At 48.0% G+C, this 14,925-nt stretch overlaps 1 protein-coding gene across 2 annotated transcripts in view; it reads right to left on the reverse strand.

The window, feature by feature from the left end:
* Nucleotides 1-12,607: 12,607 nt before the first annotated feature.
* LOC131106380 (P2Y purinoceptor 4) overlaps nucleotides 12,608-14,925 on the reverse strand; it is a 45,595-nt gene continuing 43,277 nt past the window's right edge. For both annotated transcript variants that reach the window (XM_078788561.1, XM_078788557.1), the window contains exons 9-10: nucleotides 13,700-13,797; nucleotides 12,608-13,620 (exon numbers count right to left, since the gene is read on the reverse strand). The gene's annotated coding sequence lies outside the window, so the exon portion shown is untranslated. The remainder of the gene's footprint in view (nucleotides 13,621-13,699; nucleotides 13,798-14,925) is intronic.

The raw sequence follows: 14,925 nt of genomic DNA on the forward strand, positions 1-14,925 counted from the left end.
AGAGCAAATAAGGTCGCCTCCTTTTTGTCTTGCAAAAAAAGCCAAAAAGGAAAATGGAGTGGATGGAGTATGGAGTAGGAATGGAGTAGATCGTAGATCATATTTGCAGTAGGTCCTTAAAAACAGCAAAGAGCTTCTGTCTTATGGAGGATCTTTTCACTCTGGTTTTTCCAGCAAAAACAGCAGATTGTGTCCATCATCTAGACCAGCGTTTTTAAACCTTTTTTTTTCTACATTGGAACAACGTTGCAGCACACCACTAACCAAAAATGTTACAGAATGACACTCTGTACAGTGTATTTAATGATATGATCACTTATCTATTTATTTACACTGAAACCTGGGCTGATTAGGCAGGAATAGAAGAAAGTTTGGTTTTTTTAAGTGATTTCCCACAACAGTGGTTGAAAATCACTGGTATAGATGATTTTTGACTGTTTTTGGGCTAGGTCCTGAAAAACGGCAGAGCTCTTCTGTCATATAGAGGATCTTTGACTAGAATTTTCTGTGTGGCCCTAATCCTCCTTTGTAATGTTGGAATATGTGTGTTTAATTGCAGGTAGATATATCGAGACCTTATTCACCTCCAAGGGAAATTGTGGTTGCAAAATGAGCCACAGGCCACAAATGACCCCCTGGGCCGCACTTTGCACACCCCTGGCCTTAACTGAACACTCCCTGTTGTTGTGTAAACAAAGTTTTTCCATCTGTTTTCATTAGTAATAAGTTGAGTAAATGTGGCACACACACCCACACACACACACACACACCCACACACACACCGCAGGGAGGAAGCCAAAGTGCACGAGGGTTAATATGAGGGAGCACTCGACAACAATGCGGCGTTATGAGGTGCTGCGGCAGTAATAAGGTCTTTGTTGGGGACGTTAGCGTGCAGCCACATCACATCATTACTCATCCTGGGAGACCGGGTTGCCGGTCGGCATGGCAACCGGGACTTGACTGAGGCCAGAAGCAAGACCGGAATCTCAATGCCTGACGAACACACACAAAGAACGGGTGTGGGTGAAAAAGTTTCCAAGTTTCCAAGACGACGGCCTGACCGCGTCTCCTTCCCTCCTCTGCGAACGCGAGCGTCCAGGGTGGAACCTCTCGGAGATCTCTCCAGTGGAGGTATGCAGCGGTGTGCGGGGTGTGTTGGGTCAGCACCGAGCGGTCAGCAGCTGCCGTCTGGCCGAGGTCCCGCAGTTCCCAGGCCGGGGTGGGGGTGGGGGGTAGCTGGGATCCGGACTGACAAGCCAGTAATAAAATCAGGCGCCCTGGATGGGTTGTGTGCGGCCCATTGTTCCCCCGGCAAGGCCCGCGGCTGCTGTTTACTTTCTCCCATATGCATTATTCAACGGCACAGGAGAAAGGGATGGAGGGGAACGCGGTGGGCGGGGGGTGGTGCGGGGGGGCATTCAGGGGATCCTCTTGCTCTTGTTTTGTTTTGCTAATTTTCAATTAAAATAAACCATCTCTTGTCCCCGCCATGGCTGAGTGAGGAAGACTTGACTAAAGGAGGATGTTTGGATACTTTCATACGGGACTCCATGGGGGGAGGGGGTGTTTTTAGTTGGGAAGATGCTCGCTTGTGTTGTTGTTATAGTATCTATACATTTAATCAGCATAATGGGCCAAGAACCATCCAGTAAAAAAATAACAATAAGGATGCGGGCGGGGGGTGGGGGCTTATGTATGTGATGTATATACTGTACATAGGGGCTTTACGTTATACGGTATATCTTGGGGCTTTTCTCCTGCCTGTGACGAGAGAAAAAATAAATAAAAGTGCTTAAGCTTTCCCAGAGACCTCCATGGCCTCACAGGGGCCGCTCGGAGCGTGTGCCCGAATACAGTGCACCTTGCTGGGCCACAGCAGGCGGCTCCTCCCCCTCTATACTCTGGTTCTCCTGGTAGTAGTCATGTCATGATGTTTCTTCCTCCTTTCTTCCAGTCCTTCCTACCTCCAGCTGGGCACACACTACACTCCCATCTCCATGTAAAAAATAGAAATGAAAAAGTTCAAGAAGGAGCTGCAGGCTGCATTTGGGACATGAAGCTGATGATCTCCAAGTCGTGTTTTTGCAGGAGTTCCTTAGAAACAGCAGCGTTCTCCTGCCGTATAGAGTAGGAGTGGATGGACTGGCAAGCCACAAGTGTTTCCATGCAGCAGCCTTGAGTTGGCAGCAGGAGGATTCCCATATGGTGGGGGAAAGTGGGAAGACATCCCAAAGACAATGACTTGTCCTTTAATGACTCCCAGAGGTCATTCAAATGAGGGCCAAACTAATCAATAAGTCCAGTTGATAGCTCCTACTCTTCCTTTGAGACGCCCCTTTCTCACAGGAGGGGGGTGGGCTTAACTGGCGAGGAGCAGGAGGACAGATGCGGTGGTTGATGGTGGCGGCGGGGGGGGGCCTTTCGGGGGTGGACCAGCAAGAGTTAAAGATTGACCAGCGTACATCTGTCACTTGAGGACGGCCTTCCCCCGCTGACCGCCTGGCTGCCTGACGCCATGTTTGTCATCTACCTGTGGCTCTGCTGGGCCTCCCCATCTGCCGGCACCCTCTCCAAAAAGTAACGCACGCAAAGGCACCGGACACGTGACAGTGACCACGAGCACCTTTGGAAAGGTTTGATTTCTGGTACTGGCCAATGGACGTGCATGAGTGCTACCATGGCTGTTGTAGTCTCCTGTAGCAGCACTTCAGCTACACACCATCATCTACAACAACGCTAATCCCTTTTATGGGGGGGGGTTGGCCGCGGCCCCGTTGGTGCCTGCCGAGTGGTGGCGTGAAGGCAGTGGAGGGTAGAGGGCCTCTTGGCCCCCACGACCACCCCACTGGGTGCAGGTGAGCCTTCAATGCAGCTGTCAGCACCAGCCCTCTTTGTTCTCTTCTGGATGCTTTTATGGTGGGGGGGGGTCCTACCGCGTGTGTCTGTCTCAGGGCCCACTAAAAGCCAACACCACTTCCCTCAGCCCCCCCCCCCCCCCCTCTAGCTTGTGCAGTATGTATACATGTATACATACAGCTGAATGGCTAAACAAACGCATCAACACTTTTTCTTTGGCTTTTTCCCATCTGCTGCTGGGCCGAGGCAACGCCTGGACAGAAATGTACCACTTTATTCTCCAAATGTCTGATTATTTTCATACTTCCTTGTAACCACAGTGGAAAGACAGCATGTCATGTATTGGCATGCTGATGGAAGGATGGAAGGATGGAGGGATGGAGGGATGGAAGGATGGAGGGATGGAAGGATGGAGGGATGGAAGGATGGAAGGGTGGAAGGATGGAAGGATGGAGGGATGGAAGGATGGAGGGATGGAGGGATGGAAGGATGGAGGGATGGAAGGATGGAAGGGTGGAGGGATGGAAGGATGGAAGGGTGGAGGGATGGAAGGATGGAAGGGTGGAGGGATGGAAGGATGGAGGGATGGAAGGGTGGAAGGATGGAAGGATGGAAGGATGGAGGGATGGAGGGATGGAAGGATGGAGGGATGGAAGGATGGAAGGGTGGAAGGATGGAAGGATGGAGGGATGGAGGGATGGAAGGATGGAGGGATGGAAGGATGGAAGGGTGGAAGGATGGAGGGATGGAAGGATGGAGGGATGGAGGGATGGAGGGATGGAGGGATGGAAGGATGGAGGTATGGAAGGATGGAGGGATGGAAGGGTGGAGGGATGGAAGGATGGAAGGGTGGAGGGATGGAAGGATGGAAGGGTGGAGGGATGGAAGGATGGAGGGATGGAAGGGTGGAAGGATGGAAGGATGGAAGGATGGAGGGATGGAAGGATGGAAGGGTGGAGGGATGGAAGGATGGAAGGGTGGTGCTACCTTCAGGTGGGGTCTCCCAGGGTTCTTTAGGTTAGAAACAGTGAAGTGGAAGGTGAGGTGTGTGTGGGGGGGCAGCAATGGCCTGTATAAAAGTCGCACATGAATGTTTCATTCATGTGATTTTTTTCTCGATATGAAACGCGTCGGATAGCAAAGGCGGCAAATGAAGGCGGTGAAAGGCCGAGGGAAGCAGAGATCTTCTCTCTGAGTGGGAGCATCTTAGAAGGCAATTACCGGACAAGAAATAGATCATTATTGTTCTCTTGGGGGGTCGGGCTGCGGGGTGGAGGGGGGTGGGTAGAAGCGGTCGAGGTGCTTGCTAAAAGGAAAAAAAAGAAGGCTTTTCTAGATTAAGCAGGGAGGGGGGCACAATAAAGACATAATCATCTTGCCTCAACTTTTTTTTTTTCCAATACAACTTTCAGATTTTAATTTGCCGTCTGTGAAGTGCTACCTAATTTACTTTGGCCGCCGTCACCCTCAATGCGCCATTGTTGGCGGCGCTCGGATTCAGAGCTTCCTCTCTTAGCTCACCTCGGCGTGAAATTGGTTTAATGAAGCTGAAAGGTATGGCGCTCTCACAACACTGTGGATTCCAGTGACACTGCTTGATCCCCCCCCACACACACACACAACCCAGCTCCCTGCACACCAAGATGAAAATTTATAGCCCCCCCCCCCCCCCCCCCCAAAGATCCCTATCTGACTTGAATGACAGGCATGCATATTCAGTGGGTGAGCTGGCACTCATCACTTTGTGCTAAAGTTGGTGACAAAGGGGAGTGAATATTGATCTCCAAGGCAGCGCCAGGCCAGGCGACCATACTTGGTAACATCAGCCCAGGGGATCATGTGACTTCCCCAAACCAATCAGCAAAAACCATAACCGATCATGAAAAAGGGCCACCATGCGGGTACTGTAGACCTTCACGGGAGCATGGAATCATGATGACATTGCCATTATTTTGATGGCTTTTTTTGGCCATAATTTGATGAAATTAAAGGTGAGAAGAGGGCCGCACCCTGAAACATCAAGGAGGAGGCGGGGGCCACTTTGATATCTAGTGAACCAAATATGCAGACATGAAAAAAGCCAGGAGCAACATTTCCAGAAGAGCCTGCATGTCAGCTTTCCTTCATACTCCACTTTCTCTCCTGGCGACATGCTCCTGTCACTCCTTTACTCCTTTACTCCTTTCACTCCTTTTGCCATTTTGGCTGCCGGTTTTGTTTGGTTTCTCCTAATGTTTGCACATATAAGCATTTGAAACACATATTACCACTTTATTCTCCAGACATCTGTCCAAAACGTTTTAAAACTTTTTTCTTTTGGAAGATTTCAATTTTATTCTGCCAAATGTCAACTTCTCTTCTCGTAAAATGACAAAGTTTTGGTCTTCTGACTTCATTGTCCCAATATTTGGAGTTATTCTGGCAAAATAACGTGTTCATCTTTAGTGTAAGCTGCAAATGGCTCATTTCCTGGGTGCCAACATGTGACTATTGGAGATATGGCTTACCTTACTTTAAAAGGCCATGGGATGTTAGGAAGTCCTTCTCAGTATGACGCACTGGCAAACAATAAGAAACATGGCGTTAGTAACAAACAGCAGCAGTAGAATGGACCTCCATCAAGGCTAAATGCCATTTGGAACTGCTGAGTCATGCTTTGGTCACAGCGACATTCAGCAGCCATCTCTGAAAAAAAGCTTGGTTTTTACACTGGACTGGATTTCTATAACATTTCATCAGATCAGATGGAAATACATGCGTTTACCACAAGACCAAGCACCATGCTGCTGTTGAGGATCTACTGGTAGCTAAAGGTCCTCCATACAGGAGTACCATGCTGTTGTTGAGGATCTACTGGTAGCTAAAGGTCCTCCATACAGGAGTACTATGCTGTTGTTGAGGATCTACTGGTAGCTAAAGGTCCTCCATACAGGAGTACTATGCTGTTGTTGAGGATCTACTGGTAGCTAAAGGTCCTCCATACAGGAGTACCATGCTGCTGTTGAGGATCTACTGGTAGTTAAAGGTCATCCATACAGGAGTACTATGCTGTTGTTGAGGATCTACTGGTAGCTAAAGGTCCTCCATACAGGAGTACTATGCTGTTGTTGAGGATCTACTGGTAGCTAAAGGTCCTCCATACAGGAGTACTATGCTGTTGTTGAGGATCTACTGGTAGTTAAAGGTCCTCCATACAGGAGTACTATGCTGTTGTTGAGGATCTACTGGTAGTTAAAGGTCCTCCATACAGGAGTACTATGCTGTTGTTGAGGATCTACTGGTAGCTAAAGGTCCTCCATACAGGAGTACTATGCTGTTGTTGAGGATCTACTGGTAGCTAAAGGTCCTCCATACAGGAGTACTATGCTGTTGTTGAGGATCTACTGGTAGCTAAAGGTCCTCCATACAGGAGTACTATGCTGTTGTTGAGGATCTACTGGTAGTTAAAGGTTCTCCATACATGAGTACTATGCTGTCTTCTTTTTTTACCTTCAAGTAGTGAACCAGAAACGTTTGGCACAGGTCGGAATATTTGGTTGCAGAGGCATTTCCAGGCGATTGTCCTAAAAAGGGGAGAGGAGAAGAAGTAAGCGATATGACTACGGAGGGGATCATATTAATGGAAGGCATACATGCAATAATCCCACAGGACTTCCTTCCCGTTCCAATTAGGAGCCGCACCCAGGCCGGGCCAGGTAACTGGAGAACACCTTTCACAGGGTCACCTTGGAAGAGGCGCTAACGCGCGCGCACACACACACACACACACACACACACACTTTAACCCCATCGTGCTTTAAGATAGACATTTGACCTTAATAATGACAAAGACTTCTATCATGTTACATACGAGTACTCCATCATCTACTTGGTTTACAGTAGCTGTAGAGCTAGCATCTATGCTACCATTACTGTTCATTACGGCGTGTGGTGTTTATATAAAGTACGCCACAATGAGCGCATGTTTTTATACATAGTATATAAATAGTACTAGAGTATAGTCTAGTCTGGCCTAGTAGTGGTTGGTGGTTTAGCAGCGGCGAGGGTGAAAGGGCACCTCTATCCTGAAGGGCGTGGGCGCGGAGGCGGGTTCTTGTCCAGGTGATGATGGCGTGAAGACGAGAGAACAGGCGCCGCAGCACCAAAGAAGGCATGAGACACACGGATGGCGGCGGAATGATGGAAAGTCATGAGCACGTTGAGGCCCAGGAGAGCGGCGTCCACGTCAGTGCACGTGTTTGCCGTGTTGACTCTGCAGCGGCGCCATCATGACGTGATGTAATTAGCTTGTCACCACACAAAGCTGACATGAAATATGACAAGAACACATGACAGGTGATTTTCTCCCAGGATGCCACAGTAGCAGCTTTGGGCCACTAGTGGGGGCTGGTGAACAGATGACGGCCCCTGGCTTGCAGGCTCCAATTAGGTAACAGGCTGTTTGCACAGCAGGGAGCCTGCAGTGATTCTTGCTCATAGACACAGGTTAAGACGGGGTGTTAAATTACACTCAGGTAGACGGAGAGGATGTTTGGTCTTACCGTTTAGCCATTTGGGTGTTCTTCTTTGCTGCCGCTTCTCACAGAAAAAACTCATCAACACAAAGTCGACTGCCAAGGATAAGCAAACATCTAAGTTTAAAGCATATTCTTATGGAGGACATAGAACATTTATGACACGTCCTTAAAGTGATACACCAACACAATCATGCATGGGGGGTTCCCAGGGGGAGGGACTATCATGGAAATCCAATAATAATAAAGTATCAATAGTGAAGCTAAAAGGGAAACATTGTGCTACTTTACATCTTTTAGTAACGGAGTAGCCTACCAAATAGTCCTGTGATGATCTACTTCATATTTCAGATACTTCTGCCTGCGTAAAGAAGAAAATAAGACATTTGACTTAATAATGAAAGACCAATTGTTGCATTTTTATTTCTTCAGTGGACCTTGTGCACAGGAACAAAGACTACTTCCTGGCTGTGGTGGACATGATGGTGCGTTTGTGTCCATCCCAGACTGGAACGAGCTAGCCATGTCTACTTTTGTGGCTGTCCGTCGGGGTCGGGCTCATGGCGCCTGGTCGTCGTCTTGGCTCGTTGGCGTGGGGGTGCCGTGGTGGCTGAGGGGCTTGCTAACCTGCAATACTACTACTGCCATTCTCTCTCCATCTCTGTGGCTGAAATAATCCCAGTATCGGGCCAGGTCACCATCCTAATAAAGCGCCACACGTTCCACAGTAGTCACAGTGAGGACAACGCTAGCCCTCCACACGGCTAACGTTAGGTTAGCAAGGTTGCGTCTACACTTGGAGTAACGAGGACCAACAAGGCCTTCCTGGTAAATAAATGCAAACTGTCAACCTGGAAGCACACCAAAGCACATCAGCACAGCCGCCCACGTCCCGTCCGTGCTGCGTTCACGGCCACACGTAACAGTCTGCCTTGCAGTGGTCCCTGGGGGCCGTGCCTGCAGTCCTGGAACAACCTGCTGAGCAGGTGGTGATAAGTCCTGGGACGGGGAGGAGAGTTGTGCCGGGAAGGTGTCAGAGGTCTACTTCACTACAGCAGGCGTGCATCCGTCCGGCATGGGGCTGACCCCCCCAAGGGGGCAGCTCAAACCTATGCTTCACTCTAACCCCCACATTTACTTTTATTCATTGGCTTTATTTGCTGAATTTTCTTGTTTCTACACACCTTGCTGTGGTTTGTCTTTACGTTTGGATGCTGTAGCACAAAATGTCTGGTATGGTTAACTTATTTTTACACTTACAAGCATCCCCATTTGCCTTTGTTTTGTATCTTGATTTTCCTTTGGCTTTTACAACAAAACATTTGTGTTTCATAGTGCTTTTCCACACATGCTAATGTTTCTGTTCATGTTAGCTAAGCCTATGTAAAAGGCAGGTTAGCAACATGTTTACCAGCTTTCTTCACATGCTAGCTGGAAAGTTCTTTGTGTTTTACCGGCTTTTCCATGTACATTACCAGTTAGCCGGTGTTTAAGGTGGCTAACCAAGCTAGCTTTCAGTTAGCAGGCATCTTATATTTACACAGTGTTTTACCGGCTTTTCCATATACATTACCAGTTAGCCGGTGTTTAAGGTGGCTAACCAAGCTAGCTTTCAGTTAGCAGGCATCTTATATTTACACAGTGTTTTACCGGCTTTTCCATGTACATTACCAGTTAGCCGGTGTTTAAGGTGGCTAACCAAGCTAGCTTTCAGTTAGCAGGCATCTTATATTTACAGTGTTTTACCGGCTATTCCATGAACATTACCAGTTAGCCGGTGTTTAAGGTGGCTAACCAAGCTAGCTTTCAGTTAGCAGGCATCTTATATTTACACAGTGTTTTACCGACTATTCCATGTACATTACCAGTTAGCCGGTGTTTAAGGTGGCTAACCAAGCTAGCTTTCAGTTAGCAGGCATCTTATATTTACACAGTGTTTTACCGACTATTCCATGAACAATAACAGTTAGCCGGTGTTTAAGGTGGCTAACCATAGCTAGCTTTCAGTTAGCAGGCATCTTATATTTACACAGTGTTTTACCGGCTATTCCATGTACATTACCAGTTAGCCAGGTTTAAGGTGGCTAACCATAGCTAGCTTTCAGTTAGCAGGCATCTTATATTTACACAGTGTTTTACCGACTATTCCATGAACAATAACAGTTAGCCGGTGTTTAAGGTGGCTAACCAAGCTAGCTTTCAGTTAGCAGGCATCTTATATTTACAGTGTTTTACCGACTATTCCATGTACATTACCAGTTAGCCGGTGTTTAAGGTGGCTAACCATAGCTAGCTTTCAATTAGCAGGCATCTTATCTTTACAGAGTGGACATTCCCATTTCCTAAACTTCTCTCCTGCCTCCATGTTACGTCTAAATATGTCTTCTGGTCCCCACACCTGGCAAACCAAACTTACCTTTCCTTGGGCGGTGTCCATCGTGGATGTCTCCCCCAATGGTGGCCATAATGGGTGAGCCTTGTGGGTGACGTCATCGCCAGTTTTTGCTTTTAAAAAAAAAATCGCCAATGACACAGTTTGGTCTGCTTTTATGTATTTTATATGCTGTTTATTTTATTAAAATTGTGCTTGAAGCAGAAAGGAATGTGTTTTGGGGTCGTTTACGATGCGGTGGGCGGGGCCTAAACTTTATAAGAAGGCCTATTCCAGGCATTCAGAGAGGGCCGATACCTGATACCGATACCACTTTTGGGCCGATACTTATTTTTCCACCCTGAATACCACACAGGGCATTTTTAATAGCATGTTAGTCAGAACAAATGACACTACTTTTATTTGACACAATGTAACTGATGAATTGAATTGCTGCCATTAAGAGGCAAATATGTCCTAGTCCTGATAATTATGTTAACGACTATAAACCTGATGATTGACAATAGAGTATTTAAAGGGCATAAAGTGAAGTTATCCAACTATTGCACTCAAGTTCATGCAGTAAGAGCAACTTTAAGGAAAGCTTTTTTTCAGAGTAGCATTACGTCAGACCAGACTCAAACCGACAACACACTCTAACCTGATGCTAGCACACACACGCACACACACACACACACGCACACACACACCTTGCCTGAAGTCAGATACCACCCAGCCCTGTTTGCTGGTCCAGCACGGGTTCCCACTGATCCACCAAAACAAAGGCCAAAGGCCGGTGGAAAGCCGCCTGGGTGACCTGCTGTGAGGTCACGAGGACTTAGGAGAGGAGGAAGGTGACGTGGTGAGGATTTACTGGGTTTAAGTGCTCTTTCTGTCACCCAGGAATACGCCAACACGCCTCTGGCTACATCAGTAACAACAACAACAACAAGACGGCAAGGTTCCATACGTGCCAGATTGACACTTTGTCAGGCCAAACCATCTCTTACGTTTTTGGCAGCTTGCAAGACAAACTTAGCTCTCGGTACGCGTTTGTGGTGGTCCGTACGCCAACGGGGGGCTCTCCTACGTTTGCTGGTGTTGTTTCCATAGGTCACGCTTGGACAATGGCACAGGAAGTGGGGCATATGAAGCTGCAGGGCTTTGTTAGCCATGCTGTATGGTATCTATCTGGGTTTATTAATGCTTACTATGGATGGTCTATTTGCTGGGCCTCTATTGTAATATATGCTGGATGTAAAACGTACAGCTCACACGTACTTCCTGCAACCTTCAAACGAAGCCGCTGGGAACGTAAGGTCAGTACTTTTAGAGCAAACTTGATGAACGTTGGTCTTCCAACGTAGCAGTGAAGCTGCAGGCCAGCGTCCCAGCAGCCTCCTGAGTGGTACGCACGTTCCACTTCCAGCTTGTACGGTGAATGCCGTCATCTTACTCCTCGATGGTCCCCACAACTACCTTCTCCCCCAGCGCAACAAAATGGCACATCCGGTTGTGACGGGGTAAACGCCAGGACGATCTGCAGGACTACATGCTACTCCATGGAGGATGTGTAGATGAGGAGATATTGGCGGGGCGAGCGAGTGACGCACCAAAGCGCTCCTCACACACTCAGGCGTGACTGAAAACCAGCCCAGCTTTAAGGCCAGCGTAGTGACTCATCACCTTGGTGCGTTTTGGGCTGTTCCAGTACAACGTGTCTTGTGACCGCTCCAACAAGACGGCGAGGCCCCACGCCGAGCGTGCGGGCTTCCCCACCAGCAGGTATGTGGCGTGCAATTAGCAGAGCAGCTGAGCCGCTCGTCAGTTGGCGCCGTGGCGTGAAGTACACAGACCACTATCAGTCAGTCAGGGGTGGAGATTCGCTTCACCTGTGCTCTACTTTGCTGTGCACGGGCCGCCCTGGTGGGTGTGGCCCAGCTTGGGAGAATGTGTGTAGGTGTGGCAAAAGTCACAAACCAGCAAGTGTGTGTGTGTGTGTGTGTGTGTGTGTGTGAGGACCGTGTGAATGTTGCCTGATTGTGTCGGGCTTTGACACATGGCATGAGTGTGTGACGACGCCACCATCCGTGATGGAGAGGCACGTAGAGTGAAGCCATGCCAAGAATGTGTTCCTTTCATGGGAGCGCTTCAGAACCGAGAGCGTTGCGAAGGAGACGCACGCTACGTGCGAACCGGAGGACGAAGTCGTGAAAGCTTGGCAGCTTTTGACGTAATAAATGCCCACCTTCATCCTGCCCGCCTCTTTCAGGTGGGCTTTGGTCTTACTTTGGCACACGCCCAGGGGATCAATACCAGGTCTAGCTAATCTAATCCAACTGAACCAATCATCTACTCCAGTCCTGTAGGGGGCGGCCATGCTGCTCACTGCCCTGCTTGGCCCCGGTGCCGGCAGACTGTATCATCAAAACATGGAAATAAATCCTAATAAGCTTCATTTATTTGTATTCCAACCATCCCCAACATGCTTGGTGTTCCACTCCAGCCCGCTAGGTCAATGACTCCCCACCAGGGGGCAAACTGCAGGGTAGGTGGAAGTGTTGAACTCATTTAAAGGGGACCTACGATGCTTTTCCTCTTTTCTCACCTATAAATGTAGTTAGAACGTAGTATTCTGGTGTTAAACCATACCAAAGTTCCTCACCATGAGTTTTCCCAAGTGATCCCTGAAAGACGTTTGGGATGGCTCAAAACGCTCGCTTTCAAAAGGTGTGGTAAAACTGCCCCTTTGTGATGTCCTGACATGGTTCACAGTTGGGAAGCACAAATCCAAGGAAACCCAGCTGGAATAGGTGCACATTCTGGAAGATCTCCAAAGTTTGCTGTGCGGGTTATTGTGTGTAGCTGCTCTATAGGAGACCACAGCTCATGAGCATCTTAGGTCCCCTTTAAAGCGTTTCTCCCTCTTTCCATTCTTTAGGAATCAGCAGTAGAGTTTCAGGAAATTTCAGTTCCCAACCAGAAGAGAGAAAAGCAGCTTCTGTGTGGAAGTGGTAAGATTTCAAACATTTAAAAACAAGATTAACATGAAATATTCTGTTTATTAATACTGAATCCTACTTGATTCGCGTATGATGGTCTAATCTGGAACCAAAAATAACCGAGATAAATGTAGGACGTTTGGGAAAATATCTTGATGACAACAAACATGAGTCAGGGGAGATGAAGTTTTTGGCGTACAATTCCAAACCAATACTGATCTTTCTGCTTATCAAAAGCAGACTTAAGGGTCTGCCAATGATGGCGCGGCCTACACCTCGGCGCCGCTGTTGAAGGAAGAGCTTGGCGGAGGGCGAGCCAATGGAAGTCTAAGTGAGCTATTTTGCTGGTCATGGTGAGGCAGCTGGAGTTGAACAAATACCCAAGAAACCAGGCTGCCCTCATCATTTCTCCACCATAATGTTTTTTTGGTGAGTGCGAGGTTTTACTTGCGTGTACTTTTCATGACGTTAGCGTTGTACACTTCATCTTCTATCCTGCTTTTCACGATGGAAGTCTGAAAAAGGAAAGAAATAAAAGGTGATTTCGAGTCACCTCCGCTTATTGTTGCTCTGCATGGTTGCTTTCCAAGAGGAAATATCAAATGAGCCCCTGAACATTCCAAAGTGGGAGTTAGTCGAGGAAAGAGTTGACACTCTGTAATAACGTGACGGAGCGTTTGGAGCAAAAACATATCTTTGAGAACGCCACTGATCAATGAGGTGGAAGCCATGTGGACCGTTTTCCATCGGAGCGGCGGGATAGAGGATGTCGGCTGTACGTGCGTATCGGAGCGTGTGCATGCAGCCATGTCTGCAGGGTGAGGTGGCGGCCGGCGCTTTGGCAGCAGGTCTGGCACGTCTTTCAGGCCCAAACCTGCACAGAGGGCGAGAGAGAAAGGAGGTGGAGAGTCAAACAGGTGTGAGCGTGGCTGCCCTCGTGCGATATGATTCACCTGATACACCTCCACAGCCCCTAAAGCCTCCCGGCGCCATCCGCCTCGACGCGCACACACCAGTGTGTTTACATCTGGACACGTTTAGCAGGGGCAGGCTGTCGGAGCAAGCGTAAAAAGAAGTTAGGCTGTGTGTTGTGCTGTTGATGGTTGTTCCATTATGCACAAAGGCCATTTAAGCTCCCTTTCAGCCCGATGGGGAGAACTAGCACTCAGGTACGCAAACATGGCGCTGTACCACTCAGAGGATGGAGATGAAATAAAGAATGCTTGAGATGCTGGAGCCTATCCCAGCCGTCTCATATAAGATGTATAACGCTTTACAGCCTTGTCGCTATCATGGAATAGCAACACTATTGACTAGGAACGTCATTCCTTCTATCTTTCTTTTCCCGTGTACCGAACCAGGAATAGCATCCTATCCTATCCTTGGTATTGGTGCAAAGGTGTTCCTCCACAGTGGAGTCATCAGTGGAAGGATCATCTGTCTTTAGCCTTTAGCCTTTAGCCTTTAGCATGCTTTGCAGTTCATGTCTGCATGCATTCAGTTGGCATCCAATATGTTGAATTCATACAGTCCAAGTGTGGTCTTCATCTTGCTAACGCACAGGAACAGGAAGTGGAAGTCGGCCGTCATCAGCGGTTGACACATTTATGTCACAAGTCTCCAAAATGTCAACATGCAGCACACTTATTATCATCATATTATCTATCTTCTCCACTAAAATGCAAAAGAAAACCTCCAAAGACAAAGTTCTCACATCAGGTCGGTCAACTTGAAAACTTGATTCCCAAGTGGAGAATAAGTGAACATTAAAATGTCCAAACAACAACAGCCTTAGCTTCCTGACAAAGGCAGGGATTAGCCAATCCAATTGTTCACCTTGGTGATTGATACACAAGTGTAGAAGGACGTACCTGTCCACATTCCAGCTGTACTCATTCAATCCCAGCCAATCCCAGATGACAAGCCTTCACTGGCGGCCATGTTGACTCCTCTTCCATGTTGCCTTCTATGGCTACCCAAACATGGACGCTACCAGACAGACGACACTCCCGTCTTTCATCAGAAAAGGAAGGTTGATTGAGCTCCTTCCCTTTTAGGGATGCTCTGCATCACATCATCAAGGTCCAGCCGGAATTTCTCTTTTTTGTCCAACTCCCAACCTACTTGTGGGACATACCCACGAACTACATTGAACATCACACCTTCAATTTGTGGCTTC

This window comes from Doryrhamphus excisus, linkage group LG23, assembly GCF_037039965.1.
Source record: "Doryrhamphus excisus strain RoL-2023G ecotype Guam linkage group LG23, RoL_Dexc_Guam_v1.1, whole genome shotgun sequence".
Classification (NCBI taxonomy): Eukaryota; Metazoa; Chordata; class Actinopteri; order Syngnathiformes; family Syngnathidae; genus Doryrhamphus; species Doryrhamphus excisus.